This window comes from Diceros bicornis, chromosome 7 (genome assembly GCF_020826845.1).
Source record: "Diceros bicornis minor isolate mBicDic1 chromosome 7, mDicBic1.mat.cur, whole genome shotgun sequence".
Classification (NCBI taxonomy): Eukaryota; Metazoa; Chordata; class Mammalia; order Perissodactyla; family Rhinocerotidae; genus Diceros; species Diceros bicornis.
The window spans coordinates 52,928,173-52,949,264 of record NC_080746.1 but is presented as its reverse complement, the minus strand read 5'-3'; the positions used below and the strand labels follow the sequence as shown (position 1 = coordinate 52,949,264).

Here is a 21,092-nt window from a genome sequence, read left to right as displayed (position 1 = left end):
CTTTAGAAACAGTGTCCAGTTCTTGAAGAAAATGGCGAAGACTCTCAAAATTACCATTTTGATTTCTATTGGCAATGTAAGACCAGCATCTGTTATCATTTCTCCTGTCATTCTTCTTTAAAAATTGATTTTTTTCTATTTAGGTCTTTATTTTCTTACTTTTTTTCGTTGCATGATTAATGGCCTTCTCTACAGTTTCTATGTGCTGATCTTCAGGGAACAATCTGAAAGCATGGAATCCACTGTACATTGTTGGAGGTTGATTCTGGCTGTTTGCAAATATTTTTTGTGTATAATTAACCTTTAAAATTTCATAGCGGAAAACAAGATAACTCAGAAAAGAAAAATCACATATAGCAGACAATAAAATCTGAGCTGATCCTCCTGTATTCATATTTTCTTTTGGATCACACAGAATATCCAAGATTGAGGTTAGCCTTTCAAAATTTCTTTAATGCGCACACACATAGCTTCATAATGAACACTCCATCTTGTCTGGGAAAGTCTTTTTACCGCCTATACCTAAATTTATACCTATATTTTGCAGGATTTTCCATTGATGAGGTGAGACTGAAAAGAATGGACAATTTTTTCCCCAAAGTTTCCAAAATTGTTACACAGGAGGAAGAAACGCTTCCAAAATAGTAAGACTCCACAAATGTTCAGGTATTTTTTGGGGGGGCTTGTTTTCTTTCTTTCTTTTTTTTTTTTTTTGCTGAGAAAGATTCACCCTGAGCTAACATCTGTTGCCAATCTTCCTCTATTTTTTATGTGAGCCACCACCACAGCATGACCTCTGATGAGTGGTGTAGGACTGCACCTGGGAACTGAACTCAGGCCGCTGAAGTGGAGCACGCCGAGCTTAACCGCTAGGCCGCCGGGACTGGCCCTCACAAATGTTCAGGTACTTTTTTCAGGGAGGAGTACTTCATCATGGACAGAGTTTTAGTTTATAACTGCAAATGAAAAGCAGATTGGCTTTCGGTCACTTTTATTATTGTTTTTGAATTTTCTACAGTCGCAAACCCCCTCATCGCCCACACCTTGGGCAGACCACTCCCACTGCCCCGCCCTTGGTATGTCACTGCTGTTAGCATGGTACTTTCTGTAGCCATTTGGCAAATACCTTTTCATTTAAGCAAGTTCCCTGCTGCTCCTGAGGGATTACTTCCCCTTCCCCCAATTTTGGGTCAGATAGAGGTACACAATGTCATGAGTAATAAGAGATATCTTTGGAAAAGAATAGCCTCTGCTTAAAAATATGCAAATTCTAAGTGAAGTAAATTTTGTGCTTATGACCAAGAATCTGGAAGAGAGGTTTTCCTGGAATCCATTTGACCATCAGCACGTACCATTAGTCTAAAACTAATATGTAATTATGTAAGTACTTAAAGACACAAAAAAGAAATGAGCTTATGCTCTGGTTTTTCAAACAGGAGAAACAATTACTGATGACTTTCTAAACTTTTTTGAACTTCCTATAGAAGAAGCTTGTGAAAGGTATATTAGAACAAGAACGGCAAGTAAATTCTACCACAAGAATGGCAATGCCTAAAAATTCAGGGACCTGGGTATTTCTTTTAGTGGATTTCTAGCAGAGTTCCTTCAGTTCCCCCAATCCCTATGAACAGCAGTAAGGAAGATTGACTGATAATGTAACTTTCCCTGAAAACTGATTTAGTGTTGGTTTTTCAGGCTTTACTTTCTGAATCATGTACATTGACAGATATAAAAATGTAAACTTTTAATTTTCAATATATTAGGTTAAGCAATTTAACATTCTTTACTCGAATATGATATATATCATAAAGGAGTATGATATATATGTGTATATATTTCTACATACATATATATGTGTATATATATTTGCTAATCATAATTTACATTATAAAGTTGTTGATTCAACCCCCATTTTAAAAATATTTCAATATTTATCAGTTTGGATGGAGCCCAGCAAAATTATATAGTCTGGTTTACATTTCCTAGTGACTTAGGTGGCAGCCAGCTTCCATAATGGCCCCAATGATCCTTGCCTCCTGGTATTCACTCCTTTGTATGATCTTCTCCATGTTAGTCACATGAGATTAGTCCATAGAACCAAAAGAATATAGCAGATGTGTTGTTGTGTGACTTTTAAGGATAAGTCATAAAAGACATTGCCTCTTTTGTCTTCTTCTCTTGGATCAATTGCTCCGGGGGATGCCAGGTAACCATGTCCTGAAGATGCTCAGTTAGCCTTCTGCGGATGTCCACAGGACAAGGAACTGAGGCATCCTGCCAATAGTCAGCACCACTATATCCTGTATAGGATATATGTGTCTTATTTGTTCTGTTTCTCTGGAGAACCCTGAGTGAGTCAGTGAGTTAGTAAGTGAGTGAGTTAGTGAGGTATTTTTTATTTATTGATGTATTTATTTAGAAGTATTGGCTCATGTGATTATGGAGCCTGGGAAGTCCCATGATCTGTCCTCTGCAAGCTGGAGACCCAGGAAGGCCAGTGGTGTAGTTTGAAAGCCTAAGAGCCAGAGAGCCTGTGGTGTAGATTTCAGTCCAAGTCTGAAGGCCTGAGAACCAGGAGTGCAGAGGGCAGGAGAAGATTGATGTCCCAGCTCATGCAGTCAGGCAGAGAGGGAATTCAACCTTCCTCTGCCTTCTTGTTCTATTCAGGCCCTCAATGGATGGGATGATGCCCACCCACATTGGAGAGGGCCATCTGGTTTTCTCAGTCCACCAATTCAAAATGGCTAATCTCTTCTATTATAAGATAAATTAAGTCCTGGGGAAGTAATATATAGCATGGTGACTTTGGTTAACAATACTGTATTGTGTACCTGAAAGTTGCTAAGAAAGTAAATCTTAAAAGTTCTCATCAGAAGAAAAAGAATTGTAACTATATGTGTTAACTAAACTTATTGTGGTGATCATTTCACAATATATATATATATCAAATCATTATGTTGTATACCTAAAACTAAATACAATGTTATATATCAATTATATCTCAATAAAACAAGGATAATAAAAAAAGAGCCAATTTAAACCATAATGGAGCCAAAATGTAATATATTGGCAATGAAAAATATTCTTAAAAACAAAACAAAAAATAAATCCAAGTTAAAATTGTCTTTTCCTCTTTAGTAACTCAGCAGAACCTGAAAGGACTGTTATTATGTACGCCTTCCCTCTGTAGTAGGAAGAGAAAAAGAATTGCAATAAATAAACTTTTATCCCACCCAGAGGCTGGAAGCTGACAGCAATATGATCTGAGTCTGAGAAAAGTCTTGTTCTCACTTTTTTTATTTATTGAGATTTTAGGGAAAGGAGCCTTTGTAATGACAGTCAGATTTTAAAAAGATTATTTTCTGGAGAGCCTTCCGTGGAAAAACCAGTGCTCTCTGAAAGAGTATTGTCCTATACTGACCCCTTTGCCCTTCTCTGGAAAGTCACTATTGACTTAGATGAATAAGTGGATTCATACAGAGGAAATAAAATGGTTCATAATAGCAACGTTAATACCAATAGTTACCATTCACTGTGCTAAGGGCTTTAGATGTATTATCTCATTTAATCCTCTCAATGATTCCATTCATCCAGTTATTTACAAAGTATTATGTACCAGGCACTCTTATAGGTGCCGGGGATACAGCAATGAACAATCTAGACAAAAATCCCTGCCCTGGTACACCATACCCTCTAGTAGTAGAAACAGATAGTCAATACATAAATAAGTAAATCGTATTGTGTGTTAGATTGTTTTCAATGCTATAGAGAATTAAGGCAGGGGAAGGAGGCAGGGAGTGTTGAGGAGAATTACAACTGTAAATAGAGTGGCTGGGGAAGATCATGTTGAGAAGGTAACATCTGAAGGAGGTGTAAGCTATGAGGGTATCTGAAGGAAGAGAGTTCTAGGCAGAGGGATAAGCAAGTGCAAAAGCCCTGACCAAGGAGCATGGCTATGGGGCTCAGAGAGCAACAAAGAGGGCTGTGGCTGGAGTCATGTGGGCAGGAAGAGAGGTAGATCAGAGAGGTAATCAGGAGCCACAAGACATAGGGACTTGTAAGTCAGAGGATGGACTTTGAGTCCATGGGGGGCCACTGGAAGGGTTTCAGCAGAGGGAAAACATGATTTGACTTACATCTTAATAAAAACATCTTAATAAAATTGCTGCTCCATTGAGAATAGATCAAAGGGGGAGGGGCAAGGGCAGAGGCAGAGAAAGCAGTTAGGAGGTTTCTGCAATAATCCGGAAGAGAAATGATAGTGGTTTGCACAGGGTTGTAGCAGTGGAAGTCTTAAGAAGTGCTTGGATTCTGGATATGTTTTGAAGGAAAGCCAAATAGTTAATAAGGGAAAGGTTATTCTGTTTTGAAGAATGCTAACTAAAAAATGCATGGGGAATTATGGAATTAGAAAATCACCATTTTACATTCTCTAATGAAATATTGAGGCAACAATCATCAATGGATGCTAAAACAATCAGGAGAGATATTGGTAAGGAACTTTATAAGGAATGGATCAGGCTGACAGCTCTGAAATCACTGATTAATATTTACATCACTAAAAGTGTGACAATGAGACATTATATACCTCCTAATGTGATACAGTAGGAAATACTTCGCATACTTAGAATACTATGTGGAGCATTCTTGCAAATAGAAACAAACAAAGAAAGAAAGAAAACAAATTTGATGGAGTCTCTAGATCAGGAGTGGGCAAAATTTTTCTGCAAAAGGCCAGATAGTAAATGTTTTAGGCTTTGCAAGCCATGGTATAGTCTTTATCACATATGCTTCTTTGTTTTCCTTGTTTATTTGTTTTTATAACACTTTAAAAATATACACGACCATTCTTAGCTTTCAGGAATTACAGAAGTAGACTAGGGCCTGGATTTAGCCTGTTGGCCATAGTTTGCCAACCCATGCTCTATCAAAAGCCAGTTTACAGGAAACATGGGAGTTAGAGGAACAAATTTAATAATACTGTGAGGAAGAAACAAGCCTAAACCAGAATTTAGGAAATTCTATAGGACAAATGAACCAGTTTCTTCAACAATTTAAAACATTAAAAAAGGAGAGGGGCATGGGGCCAGCCCGGTGGCATAGTGGTTAAGTTTGTGCACTCAGCTTCGGTGCCCCGGGGTTCGTAGGTTCAGATCCGGGGTGCGGACCTATGCATTGCTTATCAAGCCATGCTGTGGCAGCATCCCATATGTAAAGTAGAGGAAGATGGGCATGGATGTTAGCCCAGGGCCAATCTTACTCAGCAAAAAGAGGAGGATTGGCAACAGATGTTAGCTCAGGGCTAATCTTCCTCTTCCTCACCAAAAAAATGAAAAAAAAAGGAGAGGGGCGTTATAGACTAAAGGAAAATTAAGAAATGTATCACCCAAATGCAATGTGTGGGTCCTTGTTTGGATCCTGACTTAAGTCAATTGGAAAAAGATATCTGTATATTTTGAGACAGAAATTTCAGCAGGCACCGGATATTATTTTTTTGAAAGAGTTTTGTGATATTGGTATTATTTCTTCCTTAAATGTTTGATAGAGTTCACTGGGGTAGCCACGTGGGCCTGGAGCTCTCTTCATGAGAAGGTTTTAAACTACAAATTTAGTATGCTTAATAAGTGTGATATTGTGCAGGGCCGGCCCTGTGGCTTAGTGGTTGAGTGCGCACGCTCCGCTGCTGGCGGCCCAGGTTCGGATCCTGGGCGTGCACCGATGCACCGCTTGTCTGGCCATGCTGAGGCCATGTCCCACATACAGCAACTAGCAGGATGTGGAGCTATGACATACAACTATCTACTGGGGCCTTGGGGAAAAAAAAAAGGAGGAAGATTGGCAATAGATGTTAGCTCAGAGCTGGTCTTCCTCAGCAAAAAAAGAGGAGGATTAGCACGGATGTTAGCTCAGGGCTGATCTTCCTCACAATAAATAAATAAATAAATAAATAAGATATTGTGGGGATTTTCTATTTCTTTTTGTGTCTGTTTTTGTAAGCTGTATTTTTAAAGAAATTTGTCTCTCCAATTTTGGGGGCACCGGTTTGCCTTGTGACTTCGATTCTCTGATGGATCTAAGAAGAGCTGTTGATTTGCAGTTTATTCAGGTTTTTTTCTTGTTGTGAGGACAGGAGTGACAACTTCCAAGCTCCTTACGTGCTGGATCAGAAACCAGAAGGGAAAGATCTAAAAGAGAGGAAAAATTGGTGCAGGAAAGAGAGACGAGAATTCCTGGAGTGATGTGTTTAAGTAGGTGAGAGAGGGTGGGATCTAGTGTACAGTGGAGGACTAGGCTTAGGTAAGAACATTATGAGCAATTTGTCTAGACTTACAGGACAAGGTAGAGGACATGGACACACACGCGGGTTGGTGGGTCTATGTGGTAATGGGAGCTTGTGGAAGTCCTCTTTAATTTGCTTCTATTTCACAATGCAATGAGATGCAAGGTCTTCTGGGGGTGGGGTGGGGAGGAAAGAGAGAGAGAAAGGGGAAGCAGATGTTGAAGTTTTGAAAGAGAGAAAAGACTATGAAATGACCATTTAGGAGAGTGGGAGAGTAGTTGGACTGGAGAAAGATAGTTGGATTGCTAGACAGAATGAGGGCTCACTTGAGGCTCTCAGTCCTAATTTTGCAGTGATGTCTTTAGCCTCAGGAAACAATATGATAAATCCATTATAGTAAAAATTACTAGTATCACTCAATGTCCATTTTCCTGCCTTTAGTAACCAAAGCCCAGAATTGTATCTGGGTACATGGCTTCCATAATAAAGATATTTCCTAGCTTCCCTTGCAGGTAGGTGTGGTCATTTAACCAGGTAACTAAATTCTGGAAAATAGAATATAATGAGTAGTTCTCAGAAGTGCAGCTCCTGAGAAGAATTATTAAAGGGAGGGTTCATCAGCTAAGCGTGAGGATGGAGGAAGATGAGGATGATTGAAAGAGAGAGGAGAAAGCACGAATAATTATCTAGGAAAGTGGAAGAGGGAAGGCACTAGGGAAATGTGTTAGGATTGTTACGCCGCATTAGGGAGTTCTCTTGGGGGTTAGTGGCCTAAAGTAAACACTCTTCAACATCCTGTTTTATACACGAGGATACCAGACTTAGAAAGATTGAGACTTACTCCCCAAATCTCACAGTGGTTAAGTGGTGGTGACTCTAAAATCAGGCCACTACACGTACTTTCTTGGCACCTCTCCCTATAATTGGGCATAGACACTTGAAGCTGTTGCCTGTCTGGGAAGCAGGCTGTGTGTCCACTTGTCAGCAAGGAAGAAAACATGACCCCTGAACGAGCACACACACAGCGAAGCTGTAGTCACTCCTGCAGGCCACGTCAATGCTACAGTGCAATTAGCAACGATTTTAGAGCACCTGCTCTGTGCCTGGTCAAGTGCTCAGAACTGGAGGTACAAAAGAGAAGGAAGGGAACTAATATTCCTGTGTAGTTTCTTGTGTGCCTGTTCTGTGCTCGAGTATAAATGTGCATTACAAATTATTTTTTGAACACCTCCTATGTGCTGAGCCAGCACTTCCCTGGGTTTTGAGAGAGATAATAGTGAATCCTTCTGAAAACTCATTCTGCCAGCTCCTATCCCCACCCCTGTACTGTAAAGACAGAACAGTTCTCTTTTCCTGGGATTGTGAGGCCTGTGCAAAGTGATGACAAGAAGAAAGTCATTTTTTCTAGTGCTGTACTCTGACAGTTGACTAGTCCCTGTCCTGGTTCCTGTCTAGTTTCCAAGCCTGGTTTTCCAGCCTTCCTGATGATTTTGCGAGTTCCGTGATTATTTCAGCGACTCCCTTCTTTTCTCTTTAAAGAAAACTTTTTTATTTTGAAATTATTTCAAAGTAATATTGAGTAACAAGAACAGTTCAAAGAACTCCCATATCCTTTATTTGGATTCACTAATTGTTAATATTTTGCCATATTTAGTTTATTGTTTTCTCTCTCTCTTATCTCTCTCTGTATATAATTGTGTATGTGAATTATGCATATATATTATATACATCATATATATGTCTATATTATATATGTAGAATTTTTCCTGAGCCAGTTCAGAGTTGCAGACATCATGCTCCTTTACCCCCCTATCCTCCATTGTGTATTTCCTTAGAACAAAGATATTCTCTCATATAACCACAACATAATGATCAAATTCAGAAAATTTAAGGTTAACTAGTACCATTTTATAATATACAGCCCATTTTTCAGATTACACTAATTGTCCCAGTAATGTCATTTATATCGATTTCCCCCTCTGACCCAGGATTCAGTCTCAGATTACACATTGCATTTAGTTTTCGTGTCCTTTTCGTGTCCTCAAGTTAGCCAGAGTTTATCTCTGTTGTTTATAACCAGGGATTCTTAATGGTGTAGTTTCTTTCTGTTGTTTTTAACCAAAGAACCTTTATGATATAGTAAGTAATATCATTTAATCCTAATCAGCTCTTCTAGGTGAGAATTAAAATCCCTGCTTTACAGATCAGTATTATGAGGCTCAGAGAAGTTAAGAAACTTGCCCATAATGACACAGTAAATTCTGAAGCTAGGATTTAAATCCAAACCTTTTTTTTACTCCCAAGCCCCTGCTTATTCTATTGCAGGCCTGGCAGATATTAATAAACCACAAACTCTGCATTCAAGAATCTTACAGCTAGTGTGGCAGAGATATATAAACAAATAGTTAGAATAGATGGCAGTAAATCCCAACCACAGAAGTATGTACAAGGTGTAGATAGAACATAGTCAGTGAACTTATTTTAGATATGACAAGAAATATGGTCAGGGCTTCAATAGCTATAGAAGAAAATAAAATCAGTTTTCTTCCTTGATGCCAACTGGGTATTTATAGATTGTCTGTTTACTGTCCAAAGCATGATTAATATCAACGCTGATCAGGTAACGTCTACCATATGCTCAACAGGTTCCACGTTTAGTTGGCTAACGTTGTTAACTTTGACATCTGCTAATGCAACATTATCTCCTGAATGGTAGGGACCCAAGTGGTTCCTACATCATTTCGATTCTTAGCTGGCCTTTTTGATTAATGTTGACATCCAGTTCTGACATTTAGCTGTAACATATTGCAAAGATCCTAATCTATAAGCTTGCTTAAAATCTGCCCTGTTAAGTTGGATGGTTTTAAAATATTGACATTATAAAAGGAGTTCCGAAGGTAAAAGGGTCTGATCCCTTCAAGAAATCTAGAGCCCTTTTCCTTTCTCTTTTTGTAAAAAAAGTCAAATGAAAAGTAAGCATTAGGAGGGAGGAAAACCAGAGCTACAAAATCAGAGCAAATAGCATCTCTCATGTTGTGGCTTCAGTTCAGAACCTGGTGACAAAGAGAAAATATGCAAAGGTCAGGCACTCAGATGGCATCCAGGGAGCTGGAGCTTGGAACAACGATGAGTATTCTGAGAGTAACAGGAAGGTGTTAGCAAATCAATGGGCCCTTGTGCTCGGTCAGGGGGCTGAGCATTTTCTGGGAACCCCCAGTGGGACCTGGGCAGTCTGCAAAGGGGAGGAGGAACTGGATAAGCATGCATTGGTAGTATCTGTTATTGATAAGAGTACTTAATTTTTATTTAGTAGATAGGTTTTTTTTTTTTTTTTTGTGAGGAGATCAGCCCTAAGCTAACATCTGCCAATCCTCCTCTTTTTGCTGAGGAAGACTGGCCCTGGGCTAACATCCGTGCCCATCTTCCTCTGCTTTATATGGGATGCCGTCACAGCATGGCTTGACAAGCAGTGCATCTGTGCGCGCCCGGGATCCCAACCGGTGAACCCCCGGCCGCCGCAGCAGAGCGCGTGCACTTAACCGCTTGCGCCACCGTGCTGGCCCCAAGGTTACTTTTTTTTTTTTTGCGAGGAAGATCAGCCCTGAGCTAACATCTGCCAATCCTCCTCTTTTTTTTGCTGAGGAAGATTGGCCCTGGGCTAACATCCATGCCCATCTTCCTCCACTTTATATGGGACGCTGCCACAGCATGGCCTGACAAGCGGTGCGTTGGTGCCCGCCCGGGATCCGAGCCTGTGAACTCCAGGCTTCCACAGCGGAGTGCGCGCACTTTACTGCTTGCGCCACAGGGCTGGCCCCTAGCTTTTCTTTTTTTTTTTTTTTTTTTTTTTGTGAGGAGATCAGCCCTGAGCTAACATCCGCCAATCCTCCTCCTTTTTTTTTTTTTTTTTTGCTGAGGAAGATGGCCCTGGGCTAACATCGGTGCCTATCTTCCTCTACTTTATATGGGACGCCGCCACAGCATGGCTTACCAAGCAGTGCGTCGGTGCGCGCCCGGGATCCGAACCAGCGAACCGCGGGCCGCCGCAGCGGAGCGCGCGCACTTAACCGCTTGCGCCACCGGGCCGGCCCCCCCTAGCTTTTCTTTTAATACTTAATTTTCATGTTAAGTTGTTCATAAGTAACTTGCATAAATAGGTTCTCAAGTAATGTCGAATTGAATTAAGCTGAAAGTGGATAAGACTGTTCTATACAGAAAGATTTACGTCATTGGTGGCTCATGGGATGCATTTTCACTTATCTTAGCCTAAGCTCTCCTAAACAGGGACAACTGGTGACCTGTCACCAGCAACCTAAAACCCTGGTATAGGGGTTGGCTGATTTAATAAGTGTTTACAGAACAGTTGTTGTGGATAAGACCTTGTCTTTGGTACCAGGGACACAAACGAAGACATCTTTGTCTCTACCTTCAAGGAGCTTATTGACAAGGGAGCCCACAATTATGACTGCCAGCTGTCCATTTTGTCACTCCCAACTCTCTCAGTTTATCCATGAAAGTCACAAAATCTGAGACCACAGAATATTAGCATCAGAATGAACCACTGGGATCATTTTCTCCATTCCCCTGATTTTGGCAGGACCACTCCAGATTCAACTCAAATGGTGGGGCATATCCTCCTTTTTAAAGCTCTCCTAAGGTAAAAATGAACTCGTTGTGTGATCTAGTCTAGTGTCTCACAGCTTACCATGTGAAATTCCCTCTGTAGAATAATGATGTTGATACAATGATAATGGCAACCACTATTTATTGTGCGTGTGGTATGTGCCAGGTCCTGTGCAAGATGCTCCACATATTTTATCTCATTTAAAACTCACAACAATTCCATGAGGTAAGTACATTGTTCCTAATTTATATTTGGCAAACTGAGGATCAGGAAGGTAAGGGGCTTGCCCAAGGTCGGTGGTGGAACTGGCATTCAGTCCCAGGGTAGCCTGACTCCAGAATGCGTGATTCCACCTCACCAAACAGCACTATTCTGCCTTCTAATCTGTAGTAGATGTACTTGACTCACCTCCCCAACATCGTCTCTGATTATAGTATTTAGAATGTGTGGCTGGAGGCTCTGAAAGTGGATGACAGGTGCTGGGCAGTGTAGGTGGGCGTGGCCTGGGAAGGAGGGAGGCTATAAGGGAAGAGTCCCATTTCAGATCCCAAAGACTCGAATGTGATGCTCACACACATATAGTCCCTATCACATCCCCATTACACCTGCAGAGCTGTAAGCTGTAAACTGATTTCTGTGACAGAGATGACTCAGGCCTTTTCTGCAATTTCTCTGTCTGAATTGTTTGAGGGTGTGCCTGTCCTCAAGTGTTACTTCAACAGTAGCAAACATTCACTGAGCACCCGCCCTGGGCCAGCTCCAGAACTGGCAATGGAAACACGGACCTTGGTTAATTCACTCAGGCAAAGTGGTTAAGGGCATGGACTCTGGAGTCAAAATAACTTCAAATCCTGACATAGCTACTTAGTAGCTGTGTGATCTTGGGCAAGTTACTTAACCTTTCTGTGCTTCAAATTCCTTAACTGTGAAAAAAGGAATAATGGCTTTCAGTCAGAGCAGGATAATGGTAGCATAGATTTAAAAAAAAATTTAAACAGCTTTATTGAGTTATAATTCACATAAAATAAACTGCATTTATTTATTTATTTATTTATTTTTATTTTTTTTGGTGAGGAAGATCGGCCCTGAGCTAACATCCATGCTAATCCTCCTCTTTTTGCTGAGGAAGACTGGCCCTGGGCTAACATCTGTGCCCATCTTCCTCCACTTATATATGGGACGCCGCCACAGCATGGTGTGGTGCATCAGTGCGCGCCTGGGATCTGAACCTGGGCCGCCAGCAGCGGAGCGCACACTTAACTGCTATTGACTGCATATATTTAAAGTGTACAGTTTGACAAGTTTTGACATATCTACATATCCGTGAAACCTTCACCACAGTCAAGGTAGTGAACATATCCATCACCCTGCAAAGTTTCCTCATGACCTTTTATAATCCTCTTTTGCGCACCCCTTTCTGTCACTACCCCCATCGCTCTGCTCACAACCAAATAGCCACTGATTTGAAAAGCTAAGATTTCTTGGAGAATTGGGCCCTATAGCATTATGTAATGCCCTCCTTTATCCCTGATAATTTTACTTGCTCTGAAGTTTGCTTTGTCTGAAATTAATATAGTTATTCCAGCTTCCTTTTGATTAGTATCAGCATGGTATGTCTTTCTCCATGCCTTTATTTTTAATCTGTGTATTTAAAGTGGGCTTCTTGTAGACAACATATAGTTGGGTCTTCTTCTTCTTTTTTTTTTTTTTTGCTAAGGAAGATTGGCCCTGAGCTAACATCCATTGCCAATCTTCCTCTTTTTTTTGCTTGAGGAAGATTTGCCCTGAGCTAACATCTGTGCCAGTCTTCCTCTACTTTATATGTGGGACACTGCCACAGCATGGCTGATGAGTGGAGTATGTCTGCGCCCGGGATCCGAACCCATGAACCTGGGCCGCTGAAGCAGAGAGTGCGGAACTTGAACCACTCAGCCATGGGGCTAGGCCCAGTTCTTGTTTTTTAATACATTCTGATAGTCTCTATCTTTTATCTGATGCATTTGGAACATTCAAATTTAAAGTGATTATTGATATAGTTGGTTTAATGTCTATCATATTTGTAACTATTTTCTATTTGTTTCCCTTATTCTTTTTCTCTGTCTTCCACTCATAACACTGCTGTCAATCATTTCACTTATTCATAAGCTGTAATCACCAAATACATTGTTGGTATTATTATTTTGAACAAACTGTTATCTGTTAGATCAATTAAGAATAAGAAAAATAAAAAATTTTATCTTCATTTATTCCTTCTCTAATGTTCTTCCTTTCTTTATGTAGATCCCAGTTTCTAACCCATATCATTTCCTTCTCTCTGAAGAACTTTTAACATTTCTTGCAGGGCAGATCTCCTGGCAGATCTAACTAAAACTACCTTAATTTTAGTTTGTCTGAGGAAGTCTTTATTTCTTCTTTTGAAGGATAATTTCAGTGAATACAGAATTCTAGGTTCGTGGGTTTTTCTTTTAATATTTCAAATATTTCACTCCACTCTCTTCTTTCCTGCAAGGTTTCTGAAGAGAAGTCTGATATAATTCTTGTTCTTCTATAGATGAGTGTTTTTTTTTTTTGTTAGGAAGTTTAGCCCTGAGTTAACATCTGTCGCCAATCCTCCTCTTTTTTGCTGACGAAGATTGGCCCTGGGCTACCATCTGTGCCCATCTTCCTCCGCTGTACATGGGAGGCCACCACAGCGTGGCTTGATAAGCGGTGCATAGGTCCACACCCAGGATCTGAACCTGTGAAACCTGGGCTGCCAAAGTGGAGCACGTGAACCCAACTGCTACACCATCAGGCCGGCCCCGGTAAGTGGTTTTTTGCCCCCCTCCTGACTTATTTCAAGATTTTCTCTTTTATTTTTCTGCCGTTTCAACATAATATGCCCATGTGTAAATGTTTTGGAATTTGTCATGCTTGATGTTCTCTGGGCTTTCTGGATCTGTGGTATAGTGTTTGTCATTACTTTTGGAAAATTCTCAGCTATTAGTTACTTCAAGTATTTCTTCTGTTCCTTTCTCTGTTTCTTCTCCTTCTGGTATTCCATTACACGTGTTATACCTTTTGTAATCGTCCCACAGTTCTTGGATATTCCATTCCATTATTTTTTTCATTCTTTTTTCTCTTTTCAGTTTGGGAAGTTTTTGTTGACACAGCTTCAAACTTGTTGATTCTTTCCTCAGCTGTGTCCAGTCTGATGATGAGCCCGTTAAAGGCATTCTTCATTTCTATTACACCGTTTCTGATTTCTAGAATTTCCTTTTGACTTTTTCTTAGAGTTCCCATTTCTCTCCTTATATTACCCATCTGTTTTACACATTGTTCACATTTTTATTAGAGCCTTTAGCATATTAATCATAGTTATTTTAAATTCCTACTCTAATAGTTCCAAAATTTCTGTCACATCTGAGTCTAGTTCTGAAGCTTGCTTTTTCTCTTCAGACTATTTTTTTGCCTTTTAGCATGCCTAGTCTTTTTTTTGTATGTGTGGAAAGCTGGACATGATGTATCAATTAAAAGGAACTGAGTTAAATAGGCCTTTATTGTGAGGCTTTGTGTTTATCTAAGAGTTGGACTGTGTTAACCGTTTGCTGTAGCTATAGTTGTCAGAGGCTAAAATTTCCATTATGGTCCTTGTTTTTGTCTCTCCTTTGTCTTTGGATTTCCCTAGAGACACTTTCTTAAATAGGGTCTGAACTTTGCAGTTCCTTCCATAGTAATCCCCTGTTATTATACAGAAGCCTGATTGATATTGATGTGTTGGTAAGGTATGGGGGGGAGGGGAGCATTCCATAATTCTATGATTAGGTCTCAGTCTTTTACGGGGCCTGTGCCCCAAGGCTATGACCTTCACAAGTGATTTTCAGCTTTTTTCCCTGTTAGGTGAGACAAAAAATCTAGAAGGGGCTGGAGGGGTGTATTTCTCTTCCTCCAAGTAGGTGAGGTTCGGGTAAAATAATTTCCCTTGAGGGCAGGCTTTTGTTAAGGAGAACAGGATGCTTTGGGTGTATTTCACAATGGTTACTTTTCTCCTTCCCCAGTTGGAAGCATGAGGGGATTTTTCTCTGATTTTCACTCTGAGAATCTGGTGGGGTTCCTAGAGGTAAAACTCATAAAAGTATGGGGGTCTCCCTAAGATTGGGCCCCAGAGTGTTTAACTCTCAAACTAGCCTACACTGAGCCTTCAGCAACTTGTCAATTACAGTTTCAATGTTCCCACCACTTGAACAACCTGGGTGAAGGAAAACTTTCCTATGACTCAAAATCTAGAAGCAATTAAAGAAAATACTGATAAATTTTTTTTGCATAGCAAAACTCATCACAAACAAAACTAAAAGACAAGTGACAACTAGAAAAATATTTGTTACTCAAATCACAAATAAAGGCCTAAACATCTTAAAAATTGAGGGAAAAAAGACCAACAATTCTTTAGAAAAATGAGCAAAAGATAGGAACATACATTTCATAGAAACAAATAAAAAAGCTTTTACACATGTGAAAAGATGTTCAACTTCAATCATAATAAGATATAAAAATCGAAAGTATGTTGACTTATCAATTTTCGTTTATCAGATTGGCAAACATCCAAAATTTTGACAACATATTCTGTTGAGAAGGCTGTGAGGGAAACAGGTACTCTGGCACTCTGATGCCTTTCTGGTAGAAATCCAAAGGATACAACAACTTTGGAAGGGAATTTGGTTTGACATATTAGCAAAATTATCTATTCATTTACCTTTTGACTCAGCAATCCCACTTCTAGGAGTATGATTCTAAAGATAGACCAACCAAAATAAAATATGACCTGAGCACAACACTGTGGTATAATTTATAATAACAAATGATTGGACATAACCCAAAATGTCCATCAATAGGGGACTAGTTGGAGAAATGATGGTACACCCACATAATGAAGTACTTTGAAGCTCCAAAAAGTGATGAAAAGATCACTATACACTGACATAGAATGATTTCTAGGATATATTGTTAAGTGGAAAAAAAGCAAGGTACAGAACAGGGCTCAGAGTGTGTTAATTCTTGCTAAATAAATAAATACATCAACAAAAGAAAAAAAATGAAATGTTAAGCTAAAATCAAATAAATTGTTATGTATGAGAGGAAGGGAAGAAGAGGGTGGAGAAGATAGACCCAGACCTGAGATTTCTGTAAAGTCAGGTCGTTATATAGTTTTGACTTTGGAGCCATGTAAATGTTTTACATAGTTAAAAAAAATAAAGTTAAATGCGGAAAGAATAATATCAGTTTTTAACAATAAAAAACAAATGGAAACAAATGAGCCTGACTATACCAGGGTGTTGGCATAACCCCACTGAGAAAAAATTCCTTCAAATGATGTAAAATACTACAACAAAAACAAAACCAAAAAATACTGCAAAGAAATCTTAAACTATATTCAGTAGTCTTGTTATTGTCATGTTGAAATTATTATAGGTTTATTATGGGATAAATCAAATAAGTAGTCATGTTAATGTCCTTTGAAATTAAGATTTTCAACTTGAGGAAAGAAAACCAAAGTATAAAGTCAAAGAAGTATAAAAAAACCATGTAATTTTTTATTTCAATCAGAAATACAGTAAGAATTTATGATTTCCCTCCACATTAAAAAAAATATAATTTTTCTTGCTCTGGTCACTGAAAAGACCTAGAAGCCATGAAAACCCTGTAGCAATGAGCACCCCTATCTGCCAGACTGTGGTATCTAAATATAGTTGCTCAATAAGAGGAACCAGAGATCCTTTGAGAAATGATTGATTCCAATTCTGGGTATGAAATGTACGAAGTGAGTTTGGGATATCTTACTCTGTTAGAAAGAAGGAAACCATATAAAACATTGGGATTGTGTCAAAAGGACGTAGGAGCCACCTGGCCTAAGATAGGACAATTTGCACATCAAAATGCAGTCGACTGAAAGAAACACATCACATCATAAAAATTCATTAGTTCATGATGATACTTGAAAAAACTTTATTTTTAAACCTCATATATATATATGTAACAACTAGGGTACCAATTAATTGATTTGAAAATTGATATACAAAGGGCAAAAAGAATCAAGAATGCGTCCTGCTTTTCCTGTATGAATTGTATTTCAGAGTTAAATAGTTGCAAAAATATCATTCTTCTTCTCTCTCCTCCTCTTCTTCCCTCACCTGCTCCTCGTCCTTCTCCTTTTTCTTCTACTCTTCTAAAAATTACTATAATTATTTAATTTTTTCCAACTATTCCTCAGGTATGCCAAATTGGATTAATCATAATTCTTGGTTTATAATATACTAATATCATTGATGCTTTTTCTAGGCCCTCTCTTCTTTATTAGTTTATTCATTTATTTTTAACAAGATAATGAACTCTCACTTAGTAAAATTCTTCTCTGATAGAATGGTTTGAAGTTCTGAACAACAAAAATATTACCCAGATAGTCTAAGAAATGTCCAAACAATTGCTTAATTATTAGAGAATTATCTTATGAAACTGATCGTCTTAGACTGACAACTGCAAAATTCAGTTGCTTATCATCAGCGATAATATTGGAAACCTGGATTTACAACGAGAGTTCTCAGCTCTTCTCGCACATTTGGCTTGTGTTCCTACCTTTTCCTATGTAGAATTTCCTCAGTGTTGCTAATGCCTTATCAGCTGTGGCCCCTACAGACTCACGAGCAGTTCCCCAAATGCCAACAGGCTTGGCAGACAGACATTTATTGGTTTGGGATTTGCAGAGCCTCTTGAATATGTAAGCTTACATTTTTCTTCAAATTTGGAAACTTGCAAGTCTTATTTCTTCAAGCATGTTTCCTGTATTACACTGTCTCCTCTCTTTCTCTGACTCCAATGACACAAATGTTAGATCTTTCATGTGGTATCACAAATCCCTGAGGCTCCTTTCATTTATTTCCCCAATTTTTTTTTCTCCACGTTGTTCCAATTGGATACTTTTAATCAGTCTGCCTTCCAGTTCACTGATTCTTTTTCTGTCATCTCCATTCTGCCATATTGAGCCCATCCAATGAATTTTTAAACTTTTGGTTAATGTATTTTTTAGTTGTAAAATTTCCATTTGGTTCTTCTTTATGTCTTTTATTTATTTTCTGAGACCTTCTATCTTTCCATTTGCTTCAAGAGTGCTCATTCTTATTTTTGGAGCACTTTGATAGCAGCTGTTTCAAAGTCTTTGTTAGATAATTTCAACAACTGTATCATTTCAGCATTGGCCAAGTTGAGATTTTCCTGGTTCTTCATATGCCAAGTATCTTGGATATTTTGAATATTATGTTATGAATCTCTGGATCTTATTTAAATTCTGTGGAGAATTAAAGAAATTCAAAAGCAAGCATTTGACTAGCTTGGGTTCAGGCCATAAGTTCTGTCCAGCCTTCTGTGGATTGTGGTTTCAATGTTCGCTTTTCAAAGACTTTGTCAGGCTATTTGGATCTGTTCTGCATGTGAGCCATCCAATGGTCAGTCTGGGACCTGGGCCACAGTCTCTTTCTCAGTTCTGTTCTCGAAGTTTATGGTGGACTCCTTAGGGCCAGATCTATGGATGTGCAGCTAGGAATGGGTCCAGGAGTTCACAAACAACTTGTGAGTCCACTGTCCTGAGTTGCTCCCTCTCCACAGTCTCTCTGGTACTTTCTGTTTCCCTGAGGCTCCCTTTTTGGTTTTCCAGCCAGAAATCTGGGGCTTTATCTACCCCCTTTCTGCATGCACTTCCTGCAACCACTGCATCTGCGTCTGGGGCCCTCTGGTGGGAGGACAGAGAGAGAAGAATAGCAGCAGGGCGTTCGCCCGCACTCCTGAGACCATCATTCCTGCCATTAGAGAGGATAGTCCCCCTCCCTGAATTTCAGGTGTCTGTGGGCCTCTGCTGCCGCTCTCAGGAGACCCCTTTCTCACTCCTCAAGCCTGAAATGGAGGGTTTCTCCAGAGTTCTGTCTGTGCTGATGCCCACTTCTGAGTTTTCGCTGCCTTGAGTCAAGGCTGGAGGATACCAGAGGGGAATAAAGAAAGCGAAACTCACAGCCGATTCCACAGCACTCCAAATTCTGGCTTTCCTCCCCAGTCTGGCTGCTGCTGTTTACTTTTCAGGGTCCTCATGTAGCGGTTCTGTGCATCCTGTTCAGGGTCTGTGGCTGCTCCATCTTACCTGGAGCTGGAACCTGAAAGTTCTTCTTTAAATAAGAGCTCCACGTAATCAAGGAATAATAGACCTGGAAAGCCAGCATTTTTGCATCGCTTTAATATCACTAAATCTTAACATCACTAGAAGGAGGACAACCAAACACTACGTGCCTCCTGATGCGATGTAACAGAAAGTACATATGAATCGGTCTTGCTTGAAACAATTGAACCTGAATTTAATGAAGCCTCTAGAGCTGTGTGCTAGCTTTTAGGAGATATGGAGGCCTGAGAGTGAAATGATGCTCTGAAGAGCCATCACCCAGTCCAGGCTGTGAGACTTTCTGTAGTACGAATGAGCTGGTGTTGCCAACAAATAAACGGCATTAAGAAGAAGTGAAATACTGTGGAATAAAAGAGACTTCAGAGACTACCAAGTAAAAGGGGGATAAATGTCATGGGATGAGAGGATTCGAGGAATGTAAAATGCTTAGCACAGTGCCTGGTAAATGGCAAATGAAAGCCGTTACTGCCTCTTGTCACCTCTCAGAGTCTCAGCCTCCTCCTCATTTGTAAAACACAGGACATGACAGCCTCCCTCTCAAGGCGTCAATCAAAGGATTCAGTTACCTTAGGCCCCTTTCCCTCTGCACCTGGGCAGGAAGGCTGGACCCTGGGAATATCCAGCGCAGTGTGTACAGTTGACCAGTAGATGGCAGCTCAGGCCAGTCTATCTGGAACCCTGGACCCATGAGGGAGCTAGTCTGGTTTTTGCTGTAAGAAGCTGGGTCCTGCCTAATCACCCATCAGCCAGTGTTCCCCTTCTTGTCCTAGGAAGGAGGCATAAAGCTGAAGGGAGAGAATCAGTGGAGCTTCTTAGATAGAATTAGGGTTCTAGCAGCAGTTTGCTGAGGATTCATCATCTGCTGGCGGAGAGGTCTTCCTTAGACCCGGTTAGACCAGGGTTCGAGCACTGCCTGGCTAGCTTTGCATGGACTTGTCCCGAGTCCCAGTGCCTCCTGTCCCATCCTGAATCACCTGTGTGTAGGTCCAACCTGGTTCACCTTCTCTTCCCCATCAGACTGAGGGTACTTTACACCTATGCACCCACCCACACCTAGCGTAAGATGTCCTTCAGGAAAAGTTTGTCGAATGAGTAAATAAGTAAATGCATTATGGATAGTCAATCACATACCCTTCTTCCCCAGCAGACTCCAGGACAGGGTATATGCATTTTCTTTTTGTCTCTCAGCGTAGGAGGTAGACTGGGGAGTGATTAATAGTGCATGTGCTGGAACTGGACTGCTTAGGTTCAAGTCTCAGTTCCTCCACTAACTAGCTGCGTGTCCTTGGACAAGTGCCTCAGTTTCTCCTCCTGCAAAACAGAGATAACAATAGTATACCTCTCTTGTTGTATTAGGGTGAGGACTAAATGAGAAAATGCATTAAAGTGCTTAGAAAAGTGCCTGGCACATAGTAGGCACCTCATGCATATTAACTGCCATTGGAACCTTGCCTTGCTCTGAGGCAGATTTAATGCATTTGCAAAGATGCATTCAAGGAAGATAACTAAAGGGCCTAGTGTGGCTGTCTGGCACCGGGGATGGCTCTCAAGAAATAGCAGCTTCCCCTGCAGGGCCTCCCCTCCTCCTCCTCCTTCTTGTTATTGATGTTATCATTATTGATTGTTTGAAGAGGCCTAAGGTAAGTCTTCAAGCCCTGTGAGTCATGAGTGCCGTTTGCCCATCTTCTTCCAACCTCAGGCCCAGCAGTGGCCTCTGCAGTTGTCTGCATGGTGCTGAGGACAGCACTTTCAGGACTGAGGGACCCTCCTCCCAGTGGCTCAAGGATCAGAAGGCACTGAGGCAGGAGGAGCGACCTCCAGAGCTGATTTTCCTCTTCTGTCTCCTTTCTGGTGTGTGTGTCGTGCTTTGGGAGCATTTTCTAAGAGTCATTGCTCAACCTTGGGGCTGTTGTGCAGGTCAAAAGGATTCATGCATGAGGGTCCTCTCACAAAGTCAAGCCACACAAAGTGCATGGCCAGGACAGGGGGTT

At 40.4% G+C, this 21,092-nt stretch overlaps 1 long non-coding RNA gene across 1 annotated transcript in view; it reads left to right on the top strand.

The window, feature by feature from the left end:
* LOC131408596 (uncharacterized) overlaps positions 1 to 21,092 on the top strand; it is a 45,793-nt gene that overhangs the window by 6,763 nt on the left and 17,938 nt on the right. The window contains exons 3-5 of the long non-coding RNA XR_009220792.1: positions 548 to 666; positions 777 to 904; positions 13,480 to 13,708. This is a non-coding gene — a long non-coding RNA (uncharacterized LOC131408596). The remainder of the gene's footprint in view (positions 1 to 547; positions 667 to 776; positions 905 to 13,479; positions 13,709 to 21,092) is intronic.